This window comes from Ambystoma mexicanum, chromosome 7p (genome assembly GCF_040938575.1).
Source record: "Ambystoma mexicanum isolate Mex_15411 chromosome 7p, UKY_AmexF1_1, whole genome shotgun sequence".
Lineage (NCBI taxonomy): Eukaryota > Metazoa > Chordata > Amphibia > Caudata > Ambystomatidae > Ambystoma > Ambystoma mexicanum.
In genome coordinates, this window is record NC_090939.1 from 234,984,964 (window position 1) to 235,001,779 (window position 16,816).

Below are 16,816 nucleotides of genomic sequence, written 5' to 3' on the forward strand. Positions count from 1 at the left end.
TCACACCTTGTACAAATACAGCCTGAATCATTTTTGGCCTCATGCAAATGTTAGGTAATATGGACAGTGACAAAACCAGTTTGCTCCATTTTATATAATCAAAGCATTTGCTAACTTTTCTGCACTGGTGCAAATGTTAGATAATCTGGACCCTGGTCTTCTTCAGAGGGTAGTGATAATTCCGGTAGATATTTCTTTCCTTTTCAGTTGTGACCCATGTAAGGTTGGTGTATTGTCTATGGTGCAAACTAATGAATATGTCAGTAATGCAGACTTACTTCATATAGAACACACTGGAGTCCTAAACCGTACAACTATAATCATTGGGACATTCTGTTATTAATATATGTCCATCATCTTTACATCATATCACTTTTAAGGACCTCAATGGAAGAGTAATTGTGCATACCTGTAGTGCACGTCACACAACATACTTCCTTCATGGGTTAATTGCCCAGTCTTATATTGTTTGCATCTTACACTGGAATATTTCTAGTGAGCATAGTCAAATCTTGTCATATAGCACAGGCTCACCTCACCCTCACGTCTCAAATCCATAATCTGGGGCCAGATTACCGAAACTTTGCACTGGTGCAAGTGCAAAGTTGCATGGTATTAGCACCAGGGAAAACGTTGCCCTATTTCTAAAAACAGTGAGACATATTAGAAAACCATTGCACAGTAACACGTGCTGTTTGGCATGATATAAGGACCAAGGCCAAAATTGCCGTTGTGCACAAAAGTGTGTTTCCATCTACCTGCTTGGCTGAACACTCGTCCCTGGGTGCAAATATCAATTTTTCACATCTACTGCTACCGCTGCCAGGCTCACTCGTCTTACTATTATGACATTTCTGCCACCTTCTGACCTGCTATTGATTGAATTTCTGATCTGTATCCTCGTATTCAGTTACCTTGCTATTGCGCTATTCTGCTCCTTTGCCTCCCTCTTTACACTTTTGCCCCTGAATAAAATGTGAAACTTTTCTGCTCTCACTTTTTGCAACCTCCCTCACTCCTCAATTCTTTTCAATTACTCCACTCTGGTTCATTCCCTATGCACCACAGATCTCTTTACAAATGCCTCCTCCTTACCCCCACATCTATCTTTGGGGAGCCCATTCTTGCCTTATTGACTGTTGGGCCTCATCTTCCTTCCATTCGTTTATGTTACTTACCCCCATCAAAGGAGTTCCCTTCCACTGAATATCTAAAAACACCAAAACTATCTGTGACTCCAAATTTTGCCCAAAAGTCCATCTCGTCACCCTTGAAATAGTCAAAATACACATTCTCACCATTATCCCACTGGTAGCAGCTTTTCCTCTTTCTTAATGTAATTAATATCGCTTCATATATATGCTGCACCAGAATCTCAATCACCACTTGCATATTCTGCATCTTTACTATGTCAAACGTCCGTAATGTGCCTTTTAAGTATGATATGATTTGATGTGGCATTTATAACGCGCCTGTACACAACTGTTTCTAGGCATCTAGGCACGACAAGACAAGGAGGGGAAACGAGGACAAAATAATGATCTTACTAGGCTTTGTGTCATTCAGATCGCGCAAGTGTGGGGAAGAGGGAAGGGGAGAAGTGCCAGGGGGGAGGGGAAGGGGAAGTGCAGTTAACTCCCAAGTGCAGCCAGCGGGTTGCTCATAAGTGCAGAGAGAAGGGACTATAGTGTTGCAGATACAGACCCTTAAGTGCTGGGGATCCTGGAGGCAGTGCGAGGGCAACTGCACATGCAGGAGCCAGGGCCCGAGTTCAGAGGGTGACCAGGTGATCATGTGCATCAGCAGGGTTGGGGAAGAGAGAAGGCGGAAGTGAAAAGGATGGTCTTGAGTTGCTTCCGGAACCAGAGGTGGTTCTGCTCAAGCTTGAGAGAGGCAGGGAGGCTGTTCCAGAGGGAGGCCCCAGCATAGGAGATGGACCTGCCCCCATCTCTTTGCTTGGAGAAGTTTCTGACCCTCAGAGAGTTGGAGGTGGATGAGTGGAGAGCTCGAGAAGGAAGATGTTTTGGAAGAGAAAGTTGGAGGTAGAGTGGTCCCGGGCCCCAGAAAGCCTTGTGGACAATGCAGAGGGTCTTGCAGTTGATCCTTGCAGCCACAGGGGCGCCTGTGAAGAGATTTCAGAGCTGGAGAGATACAATTCCTGGGCTTGAGGCCAAGGAAAAGTCTTGCAGTCCTGTTCTGGATAAGTTGTAAAGGTTGAAGAGTAGAGGCAGGAAGATTTAGAAAAAGGCTGTTGTAATAGTCCCGCCTAGGGAGGAGCAGAGCTCTGGAGACAGTGAGCTTCTGGGGGGAAAGTGAGAAAAGGAAGAATACCTCTCAGGAGGTGCAGCTGATTGTTTGACTTCTTAGAGACATCAGAGATGTGAGGAGAGAAGGAGAGGGTGTGGAGTCGAAGATGACACCAAGGTTCTTAGCCTTACAGGAAGGAGCAGGAAGAGGGCCCAGAGTGGACAGACAGAGAGAGGAAAGGAGGGAGCATGTGTCCCAATGAAGAGTATCTCAGTCTTACTGGAATTAAGGCAGAGATATTTGGTGGCACATCATTCCTGAATTGTGGCAAGACAGTCTGGTATGAAAGAAGAAGCAGAGGTGGCTGAGGGGAGCCTGAAAGAGAGCTGAGTGTCATCTGCATAACATTGAAAATTGGAACAGAAAGTAGCGATACGGTGGGCAAGAGATGCCAGGTAGTGGTTGAAGAGCCAGGGAGAGAGGTTAGACCCCTGGGGAACACCACAAGTAGAGAGAGAGATAGAAGAGAGGAAAGACCCCAGTTGGACCTAAGAGGGTCGGTCGGTGAGAAAGGAGGTCCACCAGGCCAGGGCCTGATCAGTAATACCAAGTTTGTTCCGGAGATGTTTGAGCAGTATGTCATGGTTGACCGTGTCAAAAGCAGAGGATAGATCAAGGAGGATGAGGACAGATGGGAGATTCGAGTCAAGATTGGACAGCAAGTCTTCACGAGTGTTCAGGAGAGGAGTTTCCATTCTTCTGGCAGCTCTGAAGCAAGACTGGTGGTCATGGAGGCAACCTCAGATTCAGTATGTAGAGTAAACTGGGAGATGGCCAGCTTTTCCAAGAGTTTGCCCAGGAAAGGAGCGATGGAGATCGGGCGATAGCCAGAGAGGAAGGATTGGCTGAGGGCTTCTTTAGAAGGGGTGCACAAGAGAGTGCTTAAGGGGGAGAGGAAAGTTCCAGTGGCAAAGTAGTGATTGCAGAAATCGGCTAAGGCTGGAGCAAGGGTGTCAATGTGGTCCTTGATTGTTCTGGATGAGCAGGGGAGAGTCTGCTTTGTTGAGAGTTGTCCAGAAACATCATCGGGGGTGAACAGTGGAAAGGAGCAGAAAGGAGGAGAGACCGCAGCAGACGGGCCCGAAGTGGTGGAGGAGGAGGTAGAGGAGGTAGAGGAAGAGAGGGGGGACAGGATGTCCTGAGTTTTAGTAATGAAATGAGAGGCAATGCAGAGTGCCTGGGAGGAAACCAAAGAGGTAGAGACTGCAGCAGGATTGGTCAGCTCCTTGCATATTTTGAAAAATTCGGCCAAGTTGTTAGATGCCGCAGAGATGCCGGCTTGGATGTAGGCTCTCTTCTTAGAGATGACAGAGAATCTGTACTGCCTTTGTAGCAGACAGCAGTCAAGGTTGTCAGGGGGTGCGCCTGAGGCGTTCCACTTCCTCTCCTCCGCCCTACACTTGCCCATTACACACCCATTATAATCACTCTTCAGCACTTGGGAATGAATTGATATTAATGTATCAATTCAATCCCATTTAAATGACCCTAAAAAGGTTCCGCCTGTACACTCATCTGTTCAACGAATTAACTTTTCTTCAAAGACAAAAGATAGGTAAAAGCTAAAGAAAATAATGGCTTTCATTAAGAGTTTGCCTGTATACCGCCCGTATAACTGGCGGGATACTGGTAAACTGCCAGTAGCATCTCCACCACCTGAAATTCTGGTATTAAAATGATATTACGGGTGGTAGACAGTTGGTAAATTCCCATTCCCATGCAGTACAATAGGACTCCATGGGGATAGGATTGCCTGAATCACCAGAACCGGTATTACCTGTTCCAGTGAGTCAGGCATTTCTTTGACAGTAGAGGCCTGATCTAGCGGTAGGTCAGGCCTGCCAGACGTTCTTGGCCCCATCAGCAAACTTGAAGTGTGCTGGTCTGGAAAAAATGCTGGAGCCGGAACTACCAGCATTTTTTCAGCATTTATTTTTCCACAGACCAGCACACTTGGAATGAGGCCCATTCTCTGGTGTGCAACGTTATGTAAGACTTCAGGGGGAGGCAGGTGCTCATCACGGGGGCGCCACACTCATCGGGTCAGAGAGCGGTCAGGGACTCTGGGACCCGTGGTCATTACCATTTCCTTCATTTTGACCAGCATTACTGCATAAATATTCTTTAAAATGCACAATTCCCTTCCCTTCATCGAGCACCCTGCCTCACCCTCTCCCTCTTCCTCTACCTCCTCCCCCTCCTTTTCCTCACACCCATCCTCATGCCAACCGCCTCTTACCTCCCTACATGCCCACCTCTCCCCATCCCATCCCGCTCCAGCCTCGTCCCTCTCCCCACTGTCCATCCCTCCAGCCTCATGAACATTGCCCCCTGGAATGCCCTTTCCATCGGCAATAAAGCCACTGCGGCTCTTGACCTTTTCTTCCGACTCAACCTCCACTTCCTCTGCATCACTGAGACCTGGATCCCCCCCTTCAACTCCACTGTTCCTGCATCTCTCTCCATCCCTTCTTCCTCCTTCTCTCACATCCCTCACCCCTCCGGTCGCAGAGGCGGTGTCGGCCTCCTCTTTCACCCTAAATGCCTCTCCTCATCTCCCACCATTCCTCTTCCCACCTTCTCCTCCTTCGAATTTCTCTATAAATCCTTTACTCACCCCCACGCTATCTCCTTCTTAATCATCTACAGACCCCCTGGCCCCCTCTCTTCCTTCTATGATGACCTTGACCATCTTCTCTCCCTCATTTCTCCCTCCCCTACTCCTCTCTCAATCCTTGGCGACTTCAACTTCCCTCTCTCTACCTCATCTCATCCCTCCCCTCTCCTCTCCTTACTCGACTCCTACCTCCTCTCTCCACTTCCAACCCCCCCACTCACTCCTCTGGCTACACTCTCGATCTCATCTTCCTCTCATCTCACTCTTCCTCCCCTGTTTTGTCCTTCCCTAACTATCTCTCTGATCACGCCCTTCTCTCCTTCTCCCTTACCCCTCCTTCCTCCTCTCTGTCCTCCCCCACTCCATCATCCCCCTCCTTCTCACGTCGCGATCTTTGCAATTTCAACCCTTCTCTCTTCCTCGACTCCTGCACCTCCTCTCTCCCCCTCCCTCTCTTCTCTTCCCTCTCCGCCTACGACGCCCTTTCCTCCCTGTCCTCCTCTATATCCTCCAGTCTTGGCCAACTCTATCCTCTCACTTCCTTCTCACCCTCTCGCAAACCTTCCCAACCCTGGCTCTCCTCTCACCTTCAGTCAATGCGTCGCCTCCTCCGTCGCCTTGAAAGATGCTGGCTCAAATCTCTGTCTCTGGCTAATCAATCCTCATACTTCTCTTATCACTCTCTCTACGACTCCTGCCTTACATCCGCCAAGCGCTCCTTCTACTCTAACCTCCTCCACTCACAAGCTTTTCACCCCCGCCGTATCTTCCAGACCCTCTCTCGTCTTCTCTCCCCTCCTACTTCTGACCCTTCAACTAACTCCCCCCTCTCTCCCTCTGACTTTGCCAACTTCTTCTCTTCCAAAATTCTCTCTCTTCGCAGAGCATCCTCACCTCTCCTTCTTTTCCCCCTCCTCTCCTCCTCTCCCTTCCCACCTCTGCTATTATGTCCACTTTCTCTCCTATCACCCCAGCCTGTGTCTCCCATCTCCTGTCCAAAACTTACCCCACTGCTGCCCCCTCTGATCCTATCCCCACCTCCCTCATCCCCAAAGTCTACCCCCTCCTTATCCCCTACCTAACCACCTTCTTTAACATCTGTCGCTCCTCTGCCTCCTTTCCTTCAGCTTTCAAAACACGCCACCATCATCCCTATCCTGAAAAAGCCCTCTGCTAACCCTCTTCTCACCTCCAACTTCCGACCAATCTCCCTTCTCCCCTTCATCTCTAAGCTCCTCAAGCGCTTAGCATACTCTCAACTCTCATCTTTTGCCTCCTCCCACTCCCTCCTCCCCCCACTCAGTCTGGATTCCGCCCTAAACACTCCACTGAGACTGCCCTCACCCATGTACTTAATTCCCTCCTCTCTGCTCGCTACGCTAAACAATCCTCACTTCTAATCCTCCTTGACCTCTCTGCTGCTTTCGACACTGTCGACCACCCCTTACTTCTCAGCACTCTGTCCTCCTTTGGCTTCAAAGGCACTGTCCTCTCCTGGCTCTCCTCTTACCTCTCCAACCGATCTTTCACTGTCTCCTGGGGTGGCCGTACCTCAGACAGCCTCCCCCTGAGCTACGGAGTCCCTCAGGGTTCCGTACTTGGACCCTTTCTCTTCTCTCTCTATACCTCCCTTCTCGCCTCTGTCATCTCTTCCCTCAGCATCTCTCACCACTTCTACGCCGATGACACCCCACTCTTCCTCTCCTTCTCTTCCTTCACTGCTGACCTCCACCACACTCTTTCTTCCTGCCTCACGGCCATAAAAACCTGGATGTCTTCCCACTTTCTTTCCCTCAACATTGACAAGACGGAAGTACTTTTCTTCCCTCCTAACACTACCTCCCCATCCCCCCTTTCATCTACTTTCCCCCTTCCAATCTCCCCATCTCGTCCCACGCCCGCAATCTTGGCCTCCACCTGGACTCCTCTCTTTACTTTTCTAACCATATCTCCCTAACCTCTCCCGCCTGTCGGCACCACCTGTTCAACATCCGCAAGATCCCCTCTTCCCTCACCTTCCACGGTTCTAAACTCCTAATTTCCTCCCTTACTTTCTCCCGCTTCTTCTACTGCTCCTCTCTTCTTTTTGGTCTCCCCACCTCTCACCTGACTCCCCTAAAATCCATCTACCACTCCTCCATCCGTACTCTATGTCTTCTCGGTCCTCGTGACTCTATCTCTGCCGCTCTCTCTCAACTCGGCTGGCTTCCCTTCCTCTCACAACTGAAATTTCAATTCCTCTGTCTTGTCTACAAATCTCTCCATGACCTCACCCCCCCCTATCTCTCTTCCCTCCTCTCATTTTACCATCCCTCCCGTTCTCTCCGGTCCGCTGTTCTCTACCTTCTCACAGTACCCCCTTCCCCTTGCGCCGCCTCGCGCTTCCGCTCCTTCCAACTCCTGGCCCCCCTCCACTGGAATTCTCTACCTCTCGCCATCCGCTCCTCCTCCACCTATTCATCCTTCCATTCCTCACTGAAATCCCTTCTTCTCCACTCCCCTCCCTGACCCTCTCCTTACGCCCCTCACCAGTCCCCAAACCCTTACCCCCCTTCTGCTCACCTCCCCCTCCTCTCACTGACCTCACTGGACACTGCCACCTAGAGGGCAAGAGGCCACCTGGGACTCCCCCCCTGCTCCCCCCGTCTCCCACCCTGCTAGCATTGATCCTGATTCTCATACCCTCTACCTTCCCCCTCCCCCCTGCCCCCTCCCCCTCCTCCCCTCCCCTTGAGTAAATTGTTCCATATACTGTACTTCTGGTTTGTTTCACGTTTGTAATAAGCTTCTCAAAATGTTGTATCTTGTTGTTTATCTGTAAACCGCTTTGGCGTAAAGCGCTATATAAATTCAATAAACATAAACATAAACATAAACACAATTTGCATCACATTTCATGAAAATCCCTCCCACTTGGGTACTACTCAAACAGTCTTTCACAAATGGAATGAGTTGCCTCCCCCCTCCACCCCGGAGAGCCACAGATTGCATCAGTACAGTGCAGTGCATTGAACTGATGAAACCCAGTACTACTTGTTTTCTTTGATTTCTGGTACTTGCTGGGGTTTGCTGGGGTTTGCTGAATATAATGTAATAGTCCTCCATGGGCCAAGTGTGCCCTCCTACTATGCACATGGTCCTCCAACTTGATCACCAGTGGGTCTGCTGTGCCGGCCAAAGTAGGTCATATCCATAACTACATACCTACTTACATCATTGGCTACATACACAATGCAGGCCAACATACTAAGAACAAGAACACCTATATTTGAACATGTATACGTACAAATCGAATGTACCTGTATTCAGTGTGTAAACATACCACATCCAATTATACATGTATAAATATACACATACATGCATATACACACACACAGACCTAAACAACTTACAGCAGGGCCCACTTTTCCTTGGGGCACCAAGGGCTGCCGTGATGCCCTGATGCTGTGCTGTGGCTCTAGGCCTGCGCTTGCCCCAGCTTGGACTGATTGGGGGGTCTCCATTCTCATGGCCATGAGCACCCCTTTTTTCCCCACAGAGACATTCTTCCCCCAAGGTGTTCTCTCCCATTCCCCGCCTCAGACACAGAGCTGTTGCTGCTGGCTGCTAGTGTGATGTGAGTTAGCCAGTGGCGGGAGAGAGTCACAAGACTGTCGGGGCAGTGGCAAGAATCTCAGTCACTCATAAGTGATGAGTCAGCAGTCACGGCCCAGGCACATGGTCCACACAGGCAGGGGCAACAGGCCGCAACAGCAGTCAGTCAGTCAGTAGCACACTGACTACAACGGGGCAACAAACACAGCACACGTTTGATGCAGGCTGGGGCACACTGCTGCTGCTCCTGGTGGACGCGTGTGCAACGGCATGCACGTGAGTGACTGGATGGACAGAACTCCCAAAAGGCATGTGACAGCAGTCCAGTTGTTTCTGGGCTGCTGGGATGGACCATAACATTTGCAACATTTATAGCAAATGTGCCTGGGTTGCGCCGCCACGCATCGGTTATGGATTCTGATAGTCTGGCAGCTCTATATCCTGCAGGCAGCAGCAGACTTGGATGGGCCAGCCCGACAGAGAATGGGAAATGGAAACTGCGCAGGCAACAGTGTGCCATAATCATACCATGGTGCGATCTGTATTCATTAGCTGCAATTTAGCATTGCATGTATGAGCATTGAGCATCTGGCAGGCTGGCATGCTGCAGGCAATGCAATGCATCAGTACCTGTCACCTGCTGACCCAGCGCAGCCAGCAGCCTCCACAGTCCAGCTAGTCCACTCCATCCCTGGGTTGCAGGACAGGCAGGCCGGCACCTTAACTGTCCATCTGATCAAACAATTCAAACTCACTGTGTCATCTCTCTTGCTTGCATGATAATGAGCCTGCCCGTTTTGCAAAACGGAAGGGATCCCCATACCCCAGGCTGGCTGGCCTGGCACAGGAAGGAAGGGGGTGCGGTGTGTCCTGGGTCACTTCATCACAGCCGCCGGAATCAATTGTGGAAGTAAACAACAAACAGTTGGAACTTCAATCCGGCTGCGGGCCACAGCCGCTGCTACTGTACTGTGTGCTGTTCTGTTCTCTCAGCTCAAAGGTGTTCACTAGTTTCAATCACAAACACACAAACACACACACACACACACGTTTTACCTACCTTGTGGGGACTATGTGTGGAAACCAGCCTTGTGGGGACTAACCTTTCCCAATGTTCTGGAAATGTGTTAATAGCAGAAATATATTCAGAAAAAATTCATAATACAGGATCCAACTTCAAATTTGCAAAAATACTTATTTTTAGTCGCGTGTTTGGTACCATCTTTGCGGGGACTTGAACGTGTGTTACCATCCTTATGGGGACTTACCACATTATTCTTATTTGGGATGGAATGTATAATGAGCAAATGAAAAAATGCTTACTTTATAGTACTTAGTATACAATATATTTTATATACAAGTACATTCCTGATATCTAGGCACCACAACAGATGGATTAGGATGTTTTTGAATTTGCAAGATGTTTAATTTGCATGTGAAACTTAAAGGCAGTTTGTTCTGGCAGTAAACACTATTATAAACACTAAAAAAACTTCCAGGAAAGAGAACTGTGGCACAGGAGATACCATGATTGACCCAGGATTACACTTTGTGATAAAAAAGGAAGCAGGATTTCAAATTCAAGTTTCATTCTTCCACAGGCACCATCTTCCCTATTTACACATCTCCTCTTTAGGAATGATGAGGTGTTGTTATCTACTTTTGGATCATGTTTAATATTAGTGAAGTTACCTTTCCAATAGAGATCATGTTTGATTATGGTCAATTTAAATTCTCCAAAGCAATTCTAAGTGATAATCATGATAAGGTCCCCACAGAGATGGTGTTCAATTATGACAATGGTATGGTCCCCACAGAGATGGTGTGTGATTATGATAACACCAAAGTCCCCACAGAGATGGTGTGTGATTACAATGATGTTAATGTCCCCACAAAGATGGTGTGTGATAAGAAAGAATGTTATTAAAGACACACAGAGGCCATGCAGAGGTCAACAAAAGATGGGAACTCAATCATTTCTGTCCAGTGTTAAACTCCCCGTTTGTCCTCATTTCTCATCTCCTATTGCCCACCTAAATGACTTACCTATCCTTTGCCTACTGCTTTACACTACACAAATATATCCATCTCACACATGACAGCCTTATGCATATTAATACCACATGAACCAGATAGAGGCATGCCAAAGTTCTAACCTCTATCCATTTTACTCATCCCCTAATCCAGTGGCTAATTCGGCATACTAGCACACTCATTTAATAGACCTTGGGCCCTCATCTCCATATAAATGAGAAATCCAAGTGCCACTTTCACAAACCATACTGAACCATACCAGCATTGGGCAATGAGGTAGGTACGGCCTCCACTTGTCAACACTGCAGGCTTTTCAGACAACTCCCCATCTAACCCACTAAGACCCCAACACCAGTTTCCTCTAGTAGAACCATGTGCAATAAAACCCCCAAAATGTCGAAGCTTCTCTATTAAAGACATTTCATTTTATTGGTTGTGTGTGATAATGATGTTGAAGTCCTCAAAGAGATGGTGTTTAAATATAATGATTTCAATGGCCCCACAAAGATGGTGTATGCATATTCAGATTTTTAAGTCCCCACAAAGACGGTGTACGATGATAATAACATTAACATCCTTTACAGAGATGGCATATGATAACAGTGATGATTATGTCCCCATGGAGATGGCATGTGGGTATAATGATTTTAAGTTTGTTACAGAGATGTGTGATAACGGTGATGATTAAGTCCCCAGAGAGATAGTGTGTGTCATAAAGGAGGCTGAAGACCCCACAGAGATGGTGTGTGATAATGGTAATGATTAAATCCCCACAAAGATGGTGTGCGATTAAAAATAGGTTGAAGTCCCCACAGAGATGATGTGTGATTATTGTGATGTTAGAGTTAAAGTCCCCATGGAGATGGTGCGTGATAATGGTAATGATTAAGTCCCCATAGAGATGGTGTGTTTTTTTTAAATTTATTTATAATGTGTGCCAGACCCGAAGGTATCAGGGCACAGAAGAAGCAAGAAGACTTTCAGCTTAGGTTACATAGTGGCATATAAAATACAGGTCAGAATATACAGATGCATAATGTACACGATATAGCAGAAGCATAGATACATACGATACAAGAATAACACTATACAAACGGGACATAAATATATAGAGCACTCTGGTGTGTTATTATAACGATGTTAAAGTCCCCACAGAGATGGTGTATGATTACAATGAGGATGAAGACCCCACAGAGATGGTGTTTGAAGATAATGATGTTAAAGTCCCCACAGAGATGGTGTGTGATAACGATGATGATTATGTCCCCATAGAGATGGTGTGTGATTATAATGATGGAAAAGTCCCCACAGAGATGCTGTGTGATAAAAATGAGGCTGAAGACCCCCACAGAGATGGTGTTTGAATATAATGATGTTAAAATCCTGACAGAGATGGTGTTTGATTTTGATGATTAGAATGGCTCCACACAGATGGTGTATGTATATTCAGATTTTTAAGTCCCCACAAAGATGGTGTACGATGATAAAAACATTAATGTCCTTTATAGAGATGGCATATGATAACAGTGATGGTTATGTCCCCATGGAGATGGCATGTGGGTATAATGATTTTAAGTTTGTTACAGAGATGTGTGATAACGGTGATGATTAAGTCCCCAGAGAGATAGTGTGTGTCATAAAGGAGGCTGAAGACCCCACAGAGATGGTGTGTGATAATGGTAATGATTAAATCCCCACAAAGATAGTGTGCGATAAAAAATAGGTTGAAGTCTCCACAGAGATGGTGTTTGAATATACTGATCTTAAAGTCCCCACAGACGTGTGTGATTATTTTGATGTTAAAGTCCCCATGGATATGGTGTGTTATTATAATGATGTTAAAGTCCAGACAGAGATGGTGTATGATTAAAATGAGGCTGAATACCCCACAGAGATGGTGTTTGAAGATAACAATGTTAAAGTCCCCACAGAGCTGGTGTGTGATAACAATGATTATGTCCCCATAGAGATGGTGTGTGGTTATAATGATGTAAAAGTCCCCACAGAGATGCTGTGTGATAAAAATGAAGCTGAAGACCCCACAGAGATGGTGTTTGAATATAATGATGTTAATGTCCCCACAGAGATGGTGCATGATGGATGAGTATGTCCCCACAGAGCTGGTGTGTGATAACGATGATTATGTCTCCATAGAGATGGTGTGTGATTATAATGATGTAAAAGTCCCTACAGAGATGCTGTGTGATAAAAATGAAGCTGAAGACCCCACAGAGATGGTGTTTGAATATAATGATGTTAATGTCCCCACAGAGATGGTGCATGATGGATGAGTATGTCCCCATAGAGATGGTTTGTGATTATAATGATGTAAAGGTCCCCACAGAGATACTCTGCCATAAAAATAAGGCTGAAGGCCCTACACAGATTGTGTTTGATAGGGGTGGTGTTAAAGTCTCAGAGATAGTGTCATAATGATGATGCTACCTTCCACACAGAGATGTGTGACAATTGTGATGTTAAAGTCAGTGATGATATGCACCAGCATAAATATATATATAATTGAAAATTGTATAACCTGGCTTAGCTATTTTCGTGGCTTCTTGGCATTATGCTCTGCAATAGAAGAAGGTGGGGGTTGGTGGCAGCAGAGTAAAAGGTGAGCTGCAGATTCTTAAGTGTGATTAGTACAGATTTGGATACATCGGTTTACTGTGAGGTTGTGAAGTGAGGTTGTGAAATGGATACATGGGTCTTGCGTAGACATATGCGCCCAGGTGTGTTGTATTATATACTACTAGCAGGTGTACCCGTGCTTCGCACAGTAAATCCTACTTAAGTCCTAGTTTGAAGTTTATTTAATAAACTAAACCAATGCTTCTTTGAAGACAACATTGCTAGTGTTTCCTGTAGGAGCTAGTGTGAACAATTTGTCTTTGTTTCCAACTCTGGACCAAGCCACATAAAGCTGACCATTAAAACAGCATGAGTCACATAAATCTATTCCAGCTACTTTGAGTTGGAGCATTGAGATTGCACAGCAACATTATTGGTGTCCTGATCTACAGCCGAGGCAGCAGCGACCTCAACATAAGTGCTGTCCCCGTTTAGGGCTGAAGTGTGTAAGATTGAAGTGCTGTACCTGTACGTGTACGACTGAAACATGTACGCTTTGTACTGTTGAGATGGCATACATTCATCAGCTTCCATGCGAAATGAAGTTCCTGTAATTATCATGATAGATTTGCCATGATGTGACTGACAATGTCATTGGGGACACTATAGAAGAGTCATGCACCATTTCCTGTCACCCGCATTACTACAAAAGCACTGTTTTGTGTCAACCGCATGACTTCAAAAGTGAGTGCCGCTAATGTCAGCTAGAATGCTGATAGTGTGGAAAGTTTGGAACAATGACCTGCTGAAGTTTTCATGAACTGTTGAACTTTAGCAACAATGAACGTAGAACTGCAGCGGAACTATGGTGCTGAGAGATATATGATGGGGGGAAAGCATTGCACATTGCTTAAAAAAATCTGAAAAAGGTCTATTTTATATGTGTTACATTGTCTACACCATGGAACCCTACCCACATGCCAAATTTCAGGTTGGTAGCATGTTGGGAAGTATGCTGAACATTTCGAACAGACACACATACATATCCACAAACTTCCATTTTATATATATGGGAATATGGGATACATTACTCACCGTAATCGTATTTCTGGTGCTTGTATCTGCTTAGATTCACATGCTCTGCATAGTCCAACATCTAGTGGAAGTTGCAGAGTATCACAAGATTTGTTTTCAAAACTCAAAAATGGACGTTGACAGGCTGTGTTAATAATACTATCCCTAGTGTGACCTGTACTGTACACATGGTCCTTCACGCGTCGATGTCCCTCAGATTGTTTATTTCTGACATGAGGTTGCATGAAGTGTAGCGTGAGTACAGATGTAATGAAGCAGAAACAGTGATAGCCCAGAAAACATCTGTGTGTCTTCTACTCCAGAAGGGGAGGAAGGGTGGGCACGTTCATCTAAGCAGATAAAAGCACAGAAATACAATTACAGTGATTAATGTATCCCTTCTGGAGCTTGTGGATCTGCTTAGATCACATGTTCTGCATAGATTACCGAGCAGTATCTGGAGAAAGAGGTGGGAAGTGAGAAGGTACAGCAGCAAAGAGATGTTTTCGGACACCGTATCCCACCTGTAAATCTGCTTTAGAGTGTGTGTTAATGCAATAATGCTGTGGGAACGTATGGATGGAACTCAATGTAGCAGCTTTGCAAATGGCGTCTAGAGGGATGTTTGCAATGAAAGCTAGGGTAGCTACTATACCTCTGGTAGATTGAGCCCTTGGTGTGAAAGGTAAGACTTTCCTGGATAGGGAATGGCAGAGCTGTATGCACTTGACAATCCATCTGGAGATGGCGTTCTTTGACATGTGATCACCTTCCCTTCCAGGTGCTATGGAAACAAAGAGTTGGTCTGTTTTCCTTAGAGGTTTAGTTTTGTTCACATAGTACAAGACCACCCTCCGTACATCAAGTGTACGGAGGCTTCTTTCTGCTCAGTTAGATGGATGTGTTCTGAGGACAACCTTGTCCTTGTGTATTATGAAGAAATGGTCTTGTGCGGAAAAATCCTGTAGCTCGCTGACTCATTTTATAGCGATGATGTCTACCAGGAATGCAATCTTGTAAGTCAGATGTTTTAGGCTGGCATTGCGCATAGGCTCAAAGGGTGGACCCATGAGCTTGGAGAGCATAGCACTGAGATCCCAACCCTGAGGAGGGTTGGAAATTGAGGTTACAGCCTCTTGATCCCTTCAATGAATGCCTTAATGACTGGAACTTTCCACCAGGACACCTTGTTCTGTGAAGTGGTGTAAGCTGACAGAGCTGCCAGATGCACTTTGATGGAATTAAATACTAGGCCATAATGTAGAATGTTAGCTGGGGAACAATGTTGGGTTTAGTGTTTGTGACATGCACCATATCACAAATCTCTTCCACTTATTGAAATAGCAGTGTCTGGTGTTGAGTTTTTGTGCCTCCTTTAGGATATCCATACACCTTTCTGGAAGATTCAAGTGGCCAAATTCTATGACTTCAGGAGCCAAGCTGCCAAGTTCATAGATTTAGGGTGCGGGTGGAGGGATGCTCCCTTGTATGTGTTAGCTTGTTGTATGGGCACGGGAGCTTGATTGGGTCGCACATCGCCAGTTTGAGCAGATGTGGAATCTAAGGTTGTCTGGCAAACATGGGAGCAACCACAATTAGAGTTACCTGTTCCTGGTGCATCTTGTGCATCTTGTGCACTATTTTGCTCAGGAGATGGGGGGGTGTCAGGGGATGGGGGGGGGTGTTGCCCAAGCACATTTCCCTGACCAGTTTATCCACAGGGCGTTCCCCTTGGACCTTGGTTGGGGAAACCTGGACGCGAAGTCTGGGCATTGTGCGTTTAGGCTTGTGGCAAACAAGTCTAATGGGGGGTGACCCCATTGTGAGAATATTCTGTCTCGAAAGGATATCTCTGTCGAGTTGGCACTCGTGTTCTTCTGGTAGAGGGTATCTGCTTAGAATGTCTGCCAGAGAATTGAGTTCCCCTGGAACATGCTCAGATGTTAGGAAAATATTCTGCTTGGGTGCCCACTTCTGTATTCTTGAGGCTAGCTTGGACAGACTTTGTCTCTTTGCTTGTTTAGGTAGAACATGGCAGTTGTGCTGTCTGTGAGGACCTGCACTGTTTGACCTGCCAGATGTTGCTGAAAGGCTTGAAGAGCCTTGAGGACTGACAATAGTTAGAGGAAGTAGATATGTTTCTGTGCTGTAGTGCATGTCCATTGGCCATGGGATGTGTGGTGGAAGAAGTGAGCCCCCCCATCCGGCGAGTGATCCATTTGTAGTGAGGATCGCTTGTGGTGGTGGAACGCGAAAGGGTTTTCCTTCGAGTAGGTTGTCCCTGGACCACCAACAAAGAGCCTGTACCAAGGTTAGCGAAACAACCACTAGATCATCCCCTGACTGCTTGCCTGAGTCCATTGTTTTGCTAACCATTCCTGCATTGGACACATGCGCAAGTGAATGCATGAGGCCCTCATCCCGAGCAAGTACATTGCTTTGCGTACAGTTATTTGGCGACCGACTTTGTAGTGAGGTACTCGCAGCAGCATGTTTTGTACTCTCTCGTTTTAGGGGAAATTCAGTTCCTCTTTTGTCTTTAGAATAGCCCATAGAAATTGTTTTATTTGTCTAGGGACTTAGCTTGATATCTTTTTGTTGATGGAAAAGCCCAGA